This window comes from Triticum aestivum, chromosome 6A, assembly GCF_018294505.1.
Source record: "Triticum aestivum cultivar Chinese Spring chromosome 6A, IWGSC CS RefSeq v2.1, whole genome shotgun sequence".
In the NCBI taxonomy this organism is placed as follows: Eukaryota; Viridiplantae; Streptophyta; class Magnoliopsida; order Poales; family Poaceae; genus Triticum; species Triticum aestivum.
Window position 1 is genome coordinate 280703027 of NC_057809.1, and position 12218 is coordinate 280715244.

Here is a 12218-nt window from a genome sequence, read left to right on the forward strand (position 1 = left end):
CGCTCATTCGGCTAAGGTCGTAAAGGGACAACTACTGTGATTGTATTTCTGGTTCGTCCGGTCAAATACCTCAGTAGAGAAAGCCGAAAACTGACTGTCATGATAAGGCGAGACCTGGTCAGTGATTCGGTGACTTAATCTTATACTACAAATCATTGGTGATTTATTTTATACGAGGGGCTGGTCTTCACCCAGCCGCGTGGAAACGGCAACTTACTACGGATTGCTGCACACGCACAAGGGGCTAGTACTTAGCCCCACCGTCAAACTCCTATGGCTAAGTGAAAGTAATAAAGCTGCATAGTCTGATTGCCTGGTTCACTTCGCGAACACCTCCTTCACGGACCAAGACGTTGGATAAAGTGTGGTAACCCGCTATACCGAACACCCCATAGTATCCATATGGGGCTAAAGCCGACGACTGGCAAACTTCCAAAATTAAACCGGTCGCACAGGAGGAAAATAACTTAAGATCAAAGGCTTCAATATATTACAAGCCTGGGCTCACAAACACAGTTTCTATAACCCGGATACATCTACTCAAAAATAACGTCCTTTGAGCATTGGCCCTCTACTATTCGGGCACCTGCCAGGACGTCTTCAAAGTTTCTCTCCGGCTTGCGGTGGTCCTTACCTTCGGGATGGCCCGTGGTCGCCATGTTGGTTGCCTTCATCTTTTCCCAATGCATCTTGACGCAGGCAATGGCCATCCGAGCTCCCCCTTGCATGCCTAGCGCTTCACAGTATCAACCCGAGGCAGCACGTCAACGAGCTGCCTCACCAAACCGCTACTCGGAACGGGTTCGGATGGCCATAGCTGGACTATTAAATCCTTCATGGCCAAGCCGGCCACCCTATGTAGCTCCATCAACTGCTTCATCTGATCATTCAAGGGCATCGGATGCTCCAGCAGAAGAAACTGCGATCAGAACAACTTCTCGGTCGAGTTCCCCTCCCGGGCACGGAAGAACTATGTGGCATCGGCAGCACTCCTCGCCAGATCCGCAAACGCATCTGGAGAACTCCACACCAGAGTGAGCAAAGCATATCTTTAACCTACGAATATACTTTGCAAAAGAAAGGCCTTACCAGCCACTATCTGCTTCACTTGCCGGATCTCCTAGCGAGCACTCCGGGACTCAACCTGCGCCTCCATAGCCTCCTCAAGAGCCTTGGCGAGTTCAGTCGATTGAGCCGAAGTCTTCTCCTCTAGTTCCTCGAATTGGAGGATGGCGTCCTTTAGCTCCTGCTCGACTTCGGCCACCCGAGCTTTGTGTTGGCGGCGGGTGCCTGCTCGTTTTTCAGCTCTACACCTGCTTTTTCAGTGGCTGCCTTGCTAGACTTCGCCTCTTGTTGGGCTCTAGCAAGGGCACCTTTGAGGGTCTTGACCTCGGCTTCCCTGAATATGCTCATAATCGAAGCATTACATGAGTTAGGCTCTGCATATGGCTATTACTAATGAGATATAGCTACACTTTTAACACTATGTGCATACCTTGCGTTTCATCAAACCGCTTGTTCACGCAGTTGATCTCTTCATCGGCTAACTAAAGCTTCCAATTGAGTTCAGACACTTCCACAGCCTTGGCAGTCGCCGCCACCAGGGAAGCCTATTACAACAACATGACAGTATGTCAACTATACCGAATACTATCTCGACCCTCTGTCCGGCTTTTCAAACCAGACAAAGGCTCAGGGGCTACTATCTATATATAGGTATATTCCTCTATACAAAACAAAACATGTTTTAGGACATTACGTCGCATACCACAAAGCATGTCAGTAGGCTATGGAAGGCTTCGTTCAGTCCCCACTTAGCACACCGAACCTTCTCTACCACCGCACCCATCAGGGTGTGGTGCTCCTCCATGATGGAAGCATGTTGCAGTGCTTTCGTTAGAGAGTTCGACGCCCCCGCATTAGCGAAGGTCACCGATACGTCCATTTTGTGTCATGCTTTTATATCGATATTTATTGCATTATGGGATGTTATTACACATTATGTCACAATACCTATGCCTATTCTCTCTTATTTTACAAGGTTGCATGAAGAGGGAGAATGCCGGCAGCTGGGATTCTGGGCTGGAAAAGGAGCAAATATTAGAGACCTATTCTGCAGAGCTGCAAAAGTGCTGAACTTCACGGAAGTCATTTTCAGAATATATAAAAAATACTGAGCGCAAGAAGTTCCGGAGGGGGGCCACACCCTGCCAATGAGGGTGGGGGCGCGCCCTACCCCCTAGGCACGCCCCCCTACCTCGTGGGACCCCTGGTGGCCCTCCGATGCCCATCTTCTGCTATATGGAGTCTTTTGATGAGAAAAAAAAATCCTAAGCCATCTTTCAGGACGAGACTCCGCCGCCATGATGCAGAACCTTGGTGGAATCAATCTAGGGCTTCGGCGGAGCTGTTCTACCGGGGAAACTTCCCTTCGGGAGGGGGAAATCATCGCCATCGTCATCACCAACGATCCTCTCTTCGGGAGGGGGTTAATCTCCATCAACATCTTCACCAGCACCATCTCCTCTCAAACCATAGTTCATATCTTGTATCCAATTCTTGTCTCTAAGTCCGGGATTGCTACCTCTAGGTTGTTAGTAGTGTTGATTACTCCTTGTAGTTGATGCTAGTTGGTTTATTTGGTGGAAGATCATATGTTCAGATCCTACATGCATATTAATACTCCTCTGATTATGAACATGAATATGTTTTGTGAGTAGTTACATTTGTTCCTGAGGACATGGGAGAAGTCTTGCTATTAGTAGTCATGTGAATTTGGTATTCGTTCGATATTTTGATGAGATGTATGTTGTCTCTCCTCTAGTGGGGTTATGTGAACGTCGACTACATGACACTTCACCATTATTTGGGCCTAGAGGAAGGCATTGGGAAGTAATAAGTAGATGATGGGTTGCTAGAATGACAGAAGCTTAAACCCTAGTTTATGCGTTGCTTCGTAAGGGGCTGATATGGATCCATATGTTTCATGCTATGGTTAGGTTTACGTTAATACTTTTGTTGTAGTTGCGGATGCTTGCAATAGAGGTTAATCATAAGTGGGATGCTCAAGTAAGGGCAGTACCCAAGCACCGGTCCACCCACTTAGCAAATTACCAAAGTACCGAACGTGAATCATATGAACGTGATGAAAACTAGCTTGACGATAATTCCCATGTGTCCTCGGGAGCGCTTTTCTCTATATAAGAATTTTTCCAGGCTTGTACTTTGCTAAAAAAAGGATTGGGCCACCTTGCTGCACTTTTTTACTTTTGCTACTTGTTGCTCGTTACAAATTATCTTATCACAAAACTATCTGTAACCTATAATTTCAGTGCTGGCAGAGAATACCTTGGTGAAAACCGCTTATCATTTCCTTCTGCTCCTTGTTGGGTTCGACACTCTTACTTATCGAAAGGACTATGATAGATCCCCTATACTTGTGGGACATCAAGACTCTTTTCTGTCACCGTTGACGGGGAGTGAAGTGCCTTTGGTAGGTGGAATTTGGTAAGGAAAAATTTATATAGTGTGCTGAAATTTACTGTCACTTGTTACTATGGAAAGTAATCCTCTGAGGGGCTTGTTCGGGGTATCTTCACCCCGACCAGTAGAGCAAAGAGTTGCTCCTCAACCTATTGAACCTACTGAAAATGAAAATGTCTACTTTGAGATTCCTTCGGGTATGATAGAAAAACTGCTAGCTAATCCTTTTGCAAGAGAAGGAACAATGCATCCTGATGAGCACCTAATATATGTGGATGAAGTTTGTGGATTATTTAAGCTTGCAGGTGTGCCCGATGATGTTATTAAGAAGAAGCTCTTCCCTTTATCTTTGAAGGGAGATGCATTGACATGGTATAGGCTATGTGATGATATGGGATCATGGAACTACAAACGATTGAAATTGGAATTTCATCAGAAGTTTTATCCCATGCATCTTGTTCATCGTGATCGCAATTATATATATAATTTTTGGCCTCGCGAAGGAGAAAGCATCCCTCAAGCTTGGGGGAGGCTTAAATCAATGTTATATTCATGCCCCAATCATGAGCTTCCAAGTGAAATAACTATTCAAAATTTATATGATCGGCTTTCTGATAACAATTGCACCATGCTCGATACTTCTTGTGGTGGCTCTTTTATGATGAAGACTATTGTGATGCGGAGCATCCCAAGATCATCCCCATGGACACACCTACACCTCCAACGACACCACTTGGACCAATGACACGAGCCCGAGCCAAGGCTATCGAAGATAAGGTGAACTCACTACTCTCTGAACTTCCACTTTCTATGCATGAGACATGGCTACTACCTAAGTCCGAGGTGTTGTGCATGATTAGGCACCAAGAGGGCCCTCCCGAAGATGCACATGAACATGTACAAGTCCCCAAGTCCATGGATGAGGAGAACCAATGGAAGGAGCCAAGAACATCTCCCAAGCCCCGAACATCTGACCCCTGGAGCATCATCCACTACAGCAGCACAACCGCCAGAAGCTACAGGCTCCGGACATCCCGCCGCGACATCCCGGACGTCCGGCCTCTCCCGAGCCCCCGGAGATCTGGCTGTCAGCCTTTGCCCCATTTCCAATATAGAGAAGATATTTATGCACATCCTGGTTTTCGGGCCTTTCCAAAGCAGTTCACTGATGATTACCTCTCAAACCACCTCTATGGCCAGGAGGCGAGGAAGGTATTCATATAACACCCACGGTTCAATATTTAAGTGTTCCTGAAGAGGACGAAGAATGGATGGTCAATCATCCACAGGCAGTGGCCTAAAGTTGCAAAGACCTTCAACATGAATGAAGGCTCAATATTCGCCTTCCGCTTAAGCAGTTTTCCAAATGAGATGCATCTATCTATATACCGTCTATGATGCTAATTTCAAAAGGTTCTACATGTTGCATGTAAAACTTGCTGCTGGCGCAGTTGTGTAATGGGGTAGCTGTGTTATAGCCCTAGAATTGTTTGAAATAGTTGCATAAGAGAGCATCCATGCATCATGTCTAAATTCTGAAAGTTGAATTGAGGTTAGTTAAAACCCTCAAAAATGACTTCAGAAATAATCAACAATAAAATCTTTTCAAATGAGTCTAAGGAAATGTTCCTGTTATTCTGTAAAAATATTGGCAAGAGGTAAAATTCAAACCAATATTTTTGGAGGCTCAGAAATATTTATTTTGGGCATTTGAAATTAATTCAATAACTATTTGAATTGGATATATAATTATTATATAATAAATATATGTTCAATAATTCTGAAAATTGTTGTGTGGCTTTGGATAAGTCCACTTAGCTATCACAATTATTTTCATGAAGTTTAAAGCCGATTTGGTGTTAAAACTAAATCGCAAACAAACTGCAAAAAAATAGAAAAACAAAAACAAAATAAAGAGAGAGAGAGAGAGAGAGAGAAAAGCCAACCTGGGCCTACTCACCTGGCGGCCCAGCTCGCCGGCCCAGCCCACCCGGGCTCCGTGTCGCCTTCCTCCTCGCGCCAGTAGGCGAGGGCGCGTGCCCGACGCGTGCAGCCACACACTCGGCCACCTCCTGCTTACCGCCGAGCCTCTGGACGCGTGGGTGAACGCCCCGGTGTCATCCCGATCCGCCCGACCTCTCTCACTCTCCCCCTGCTCTCTCCCTCGCTGATCCCCACCTCACCAAGCGCAGCCGACGCTGCCGTTCGCCGTAGCCATAGCCACCATGCTCCCCTCGCCTCGCTGATGTGTCCTAGTGCTCCATCCCGTCCCCTGCTTCATCGTCGTCAAGCCACACTACCGGGGATGCTCTCCTTTGACTTCGCCGTTGTCGTTTTCAACTGCGGATGACCGAGATCGCCGGCGACCTCCTGTCGTCACCAGTCCCTCCCCGAGCTCGCCATTCGCTCCCCTGCACTCGTAGTGAGCCACTGACCCTTCTCGCCCTCCCCTTTCACGCTCTTGTGCACCATACGCGCCGCCTCGAGCTCGCCCGCACGCACCGCCGCCTGTGCTCTCCGCCGACGTGTCTTCGGCCATCTAATGGTCCGGCCATCGAGCCCAAATTCCTCCCTGCGCTACGTAGTGCATGTAGGTGCCCCGCATGAGCCACCACGGCCGTCATAGCGACGACCCCGAGCTCACCCGAGCTCCGGCAGCCGCCAAGGTCGTCGCCGGCGTCGTTTCCGGCCTCCCCGCGTCCAGCCACTAGCACCTTTGGATGCGGCGCATGCCTAGCTGCACGAAGCACTTCTCTGCCGTCGATTTGGTCGACGGAGGACCAAATCCGAAGCCCCCCGCCGCATAAGGCCTCGCCGGTGGCAGAACGCCGGTGGGTTTGACCCACTTTGACCACGACTGGCCCCCCTGTGTCAATGACATGTGGGGCCGGCCTCTGACCAGAGTTAGTTTAGGTTTTAGTTAGTGCTAATTACCACTGTTAGAGGTTAATCACCTCACTAACTAAACTCTGTATCAGTGACATGTGGGCCCATGCCCTAATTAAGTTAGGTTTGTATTCAACTTAGCACTAACTAACAGAGTTAGTTAGTTGTATCACTCACGTGTGGACCCCGCACGTCAGGTTTAACCTCGCTGACCCCGTTGACCTGCTGATCTCAGCCCGATGTCATGCTGACGTAGTATATGTTTCTGGGATTTTAAATAAATCAGAAATGATTTATTTATTTTCAGAAAATACCCTAAACTTCTAAAAATCATAGAAAATAAACCGTAACTCCAAATGAAATAATTTATATATGAAAAATGATCAGAAAAATCCAAAGAATCAGTTTATGGCATTTTCATGCATGTTAGAGCAATTTCTATCCTCTGTTTAGGACAATTCAATTAAATGGCATTTAAGAAAGCACATATGGAGTTTGATTTAGAACCTAGTGTTCAAACCAACTCCATTTAACTTGTTACTAGTTGCATTAGGCCAATCAACATCATATTGCCATGTCATGATCATGCATCATATTGTTGCATTAAATTGAGTTTGTTCCCTCTTGTTCGCCGGTGGTTGTTCCCCCTCGGTAGTCGTATGTTCCGATGATGAGTTCGATGACACCGATGAAGAGATATACTATCTTCAGAAGTGCCAGGCAAGCAAAACCCCCTTGTTCATTCCGATACAATCCCACTCTCTCGCTCCTGCTCTCTTTTACTACATTAGGACAACAACGATTCAACCGTTACATGCTGCGGTAGTTGAACCCCTTTCCTCTGCATGACCTGTCATTGCCACAGTAAATAGATGAAACCCACTAGCATGAGTAGGAGTTGTTTGAGCCCTGATGTGCCTACTCATTTATGCTTGTTGTCATGCCTGCTACTGCTTAGAGTTGAGTCAGGTCCGATTCATCGGGGATGAATTGGAATGTGGTGAACATGTCCTACTGTTGAGAGCTAAGTGTGTGAACACGATTTGGTAAAGGTAGTGGTGAGAGGCCATGTAGGAGTACATGGTGGGTTGTCTCATTGCAGCCGTCCTCAGGAACTGAGTTCTGTGTTTGTGATCCATTAACAGTTACTACCACGCATTGGAATGCTTGCCCCTCTAGACTTATTAATCTACTAGATCTCTGTCCAGGAGTTGCAACTAGTTTCTGGTGCTTGTAGGTAGTGTTAGTAGTCTACCAAGTGGCACCCAGTACAAGTGGGCTTGGGACAGACTAGGCACAGCGGCACGATGTACCAAGTGGCACCCGGATGGTGGGCTTGGGAACCCTGCTCACATCGTTTGGGGCCGTGAGCGACACCCCGGCCGGATCTCCTTGCGGATGGAACCCGAATAGGCGATAAACCTGGACGAGAGACTTATGTGATTAGTTAGGTCATGGCCGACTCCCTCACCAGGCTTCCGCTTGAAGGTTGTCGAGATACACGACGTGTACATGGTGGTAAGTGGCGAGAGCGTGTGTGAAGAATTACACCCCTGCAGGGTTATCATTATCTATTCGAATAGCCGGATTCCTTGGATATGGAAACTTGGACCCCTTGCATAGTTCATAGACAAGTGAAAGTGGATACTCTAAAATGTGCAAGATAAGTGTGAGTGCTATGGATGGCGTTCTCGTAGGGAGACGGGAGCGGATCCATAGTGGTGTATTGGTATGGTGAATTTGTGGACTCGTGTGCGTCTCCTTACCTCAAAGAAGTTTCTGATACTCGTAGTATAGGTTAGCCACTGAGTCAAAGCTGGCTTGCTGCAGTTAAACTCCACCACCCCTTTGATGATACCAATGCATATGTAGTTAGTTCTAATGTAAGTCTTGCTCGGTACATTTGTACTCACGTTTGCTTAATTTATGTTTTGTAGACAGACTTCAGTCTCGCTAGTAGTTCCATGTGGACTTCGACGTTTAGCTCGTTACCTCAGCTATGATCTTGTACCCTTGGGAGGGTCTTGTAGATAGTCAGGCTTCTCAGCCTTCTTCATTTGTAGTTGTCTGTACTCAGACAAGTTAAGCTTCCGCATGTGCTTGTTGCTTGTATGCTCTGTGTGTTGGGTCATGAGACCCATGTTTGTAATATCTCGCTCCTCGGAGCCTAATGAATAAATACTTTGAGTCGTAGAGTTATGTTGTGATGCCATGTTGTATTTACACATATCGAGCATATTGTGTGTATGATTGAAATGCTTGGTATGTGTGGGATCCGACAACCTAGTTGTTTATCCTTGGTAGCCTCTCTTATGGGGAAATGTAGTCTTGTGCTTCCATGAGAAATAGTAGTCCACTATAGCCCGGTTCACCGGAGTCCTGCTAGCCTAGCACTACTGCTCCGGAACACTTGACTGGCCGGCATGTGATTCACTTCGTTCCTGTGTCTATCCCTTCGTGGAAATGTCACGCGGTGACATCCGGAGTCCTACCTAGCCTGCTACAGCCCAGGTTCCCGGAGTCCTGTTAGCCCAATTGCTGCAGCCTGGATTCACATGCTGTTGGCCGACATGCTCGATGTTGATTCATGTATGCTTGTCCCCGTAAGTTAGTGCCACTTTGGGTTCACGACTAGTCATGTCGGCCCGGGTTCTCTGTCATATGGATGCTAGCGACATTATCATATATGTGAGCCAAAAGGCGCAAACGGTCCCGGGCCATGGTAAGGCGACACCCGTGGGAATACCATGCGTGAGGCCGCAAAGTGATATTTGATGTTACAGGCTAGATCGGTGTGACTTAGAATCGGGGTCCTGACAGCTTTGGTATCAGAGCCTGACTGCCTGTAGGATTACGAAGCCAAGCTGGACGAAGTTGAGTCTAGAAAGGCTTTAGTTATATAAGGGAATTGATTGTGGATGGGAATGTAAGGCTCTTTTTACTCCTTTACCTTATGCCCTTCTGCTCTGAGTCAACCTCTTCTTTTATACGGGGGTTAAGAACTAGGCTTCTCTTCTATCTCTCAAGATGACGTGTTACTAAACCGTAGTTGCCTAGGATTGTTGAGTTCAAAGCCTTAGTTTAGTTCCTACTACTTCCATATGTTCATAGCTAGCCTCAGAACCTAGATATTGTGATGTTGAGTGGTTATGCCACCATTTTTGCAGGATGTCTCAAATAATTTTGAGCATGTACAACCGTTATGCTGTCCAAGTCATCCCAAGTTTCTAAATAGTCTGATGCATTTGCAAATCCCTTCTTTTCGTTCCTGATGTCCCTTTGGGCCAGTTCAACCACACTAATCGGTGAGTTGAGGTACTTTATTGCCTCGACATATATGTTGGAGCCATTATTATGACCCTAGACATCTTAGAGAACCACCCATAATCTAGCCATGCTTTATATTCCCAGTGTGATGATTCTGGCCACCATTCTCGAGAGCATCCCGCGATGCTATTTAGTAGTAGGTTTTCTACTCCTGGGTTCCTGACCCAAGATTCACTCTACTTACCTCGTGTTGATAGTGTTGCTCGTACCTTTAGGATATTAGTAACCTTTGCGATAGTCCTCGAGGTCCATGGTATTTCCTTCTTCCAAATACCATGAACTGCTTATGGCAGAAGTTCTTTTGAACCAAAAGATCACAACCAGAGTGTTCTTGATGATTTCTCCATTTTACATTGTGAATCTGCCAGTTCTACCTTTCTGCATGGGTTATCTGGAAGAAACCTATTGAACTTGGTTCGACATATTAATCTATGCATCCACAACTCAGAAAGATATATGTCCTCTTGAGTTGTCCCTCTTCATTTGTATTCCGACCATCGCCTATCAATTGATAGTCAGGAGTAATTGTGCATCTGTGTTATCGATGCTTATTATTCTTGTGGTCCGTTAAGCCATTCTATTTCAGAATGACTAGGAGAAACAAACTCCAGTACCTCATCCATATCCAGGATTGGGTCAAAGTAGTTGTGTTCTGCAGATGAAATGCCAATCTAGCTTTTGCTCTATTCTACCCTGGAGTATTACCCCCTTTATGTCAAGATTGTCATGAGAATTGCACCATCTCTCATGAATTCTTGACGTGGTGATACTTCTTGCCTTCATTTTTCATTCCTTGGTCCCGTGTTGCCGCAACCGGAATGCCGACAAATGAACCATGATGTGTGAAATCAATACTCCTAGCAACCGTGTTGCTTGGTAGTTAATGGACACTAATATCATTCTTAGTGTGTTGGTTATCGAAACACTATTCTAGGATTGATCGTGCTACCTTGTTCCTATTTCTGGTGCACTCTTTGATCTTTGAGTTAGGATTGAATTCCTTGCTCTTTTGATCATATCGTCTTGTCTAAAAAACAAGATTTTTCTCGAGCTTAGTAACATATCGGTGGTTCGTGATTTTCCGATTATCTTCTCGGAAGTATCACCAGGTTTCCCCCCGACTGTTATGTTGACCTCGTGATCAAGTTGGTTTTCTTATAAACCACCCTTCTCCAAGAACCTATGTAGGATATCCCTGAGCTAGTTGGTTGAGCTAGAGAACAACTTGGAGAGTTGGAAGATGAAAGCTTGTCCCGCTTAGTTCATCTCCCAAGGGATATCCTTGTGTGTTGTGTGTGTGTTGAAGAAAGATGATATCTTCATCGATTGGTCCGCATGATCAGTTGCTGGATCTATTTGTCTTGTCAAAACTTTGACTTGAGTATGCGCTATCGTCAAGTCAAATCAGAACCAACAATGTTCGTAATGTTGTCTTACTAGTGCTTAATCCCTCGAGCATACACCATTACATCTTTTGGTCTGACCAATGCTATCACCGTGTTCACATGATGGTGGAAGTCCAGTGATATGGAAATTCTGATGAGTTGATGTTGAACCCATCAGCAGCATTTTGTCTCCCCCATGATTCATGTTGAACATCAACCTAGTGTTGAAAACTTTGTAAGCAATGCCTTCGTGTTCCGTTCATGAAGCTTATGGTTGGATGAAAGAAGTGACTTTCTCCAAGTTCACGTGCTTTAGGTGTAAGTTGCCGCCATGTATTTTAGAAAGGTTTGTTTTGTTTCCCTTGGAATCATCCCAAATCAGTCATGCATACGTGCGAAATACTCTATGGTTTGGTAGATTAATTACCTCCACTACATATGTGTTCCTAGCACACCAAGCCACTAATTGATTTGTTCAAGGTGAAGAAGTTCCTTCCTAAGAATCATGACTCATGTTAGGACTTTGCTACCCTCATTCATGGTTCCCCTCAGGAACTCGATAGTGTTTTGTTGTAAGACTACTATGTGGTCATGCTTGTCTGGACAACGCGTTCACATGTATGTAGTAGAACCAACTCATGTTTTGGAGCTTGCTATCGTAGTTCATCTCCTGAGAGTCTTGCAACATTATCTCGTCGATTTGTGTTGCAACTCTTCTTTTCATACATGTGAGTCTGAAGTGTCCCGTTTCTAACCAGATCTGAATCTCAGGCAGATATGATGGTTGGAACATTCCCAACATTTGCATTTTGTTCCCAGCTTGCACCCCATCATGCCAATTTTCCATGGGCTGCCCTTCTTAGCAGTTGCTTCCAGGATCATCAACAAAAGTGGTCCTACCATGGGTCCCATCCATTTCCGATGATAAGCAAAAATCATCCATTGCGTTGTCTTCAACAAGGTAGTCCACATCATCCATTCTAGTCGATACATGCCATTCTTTTGAACCTCCTTGAACGATCGTTTGTGATTGTCTTAGGCTGGCATAAAGAGTTTCAATGATCATTATATCAAAAGTAATTCTTTTTACCACTTAAGGGAATAGCTCTATGAGTCACCTTCCCTGAGCTGCCCCAT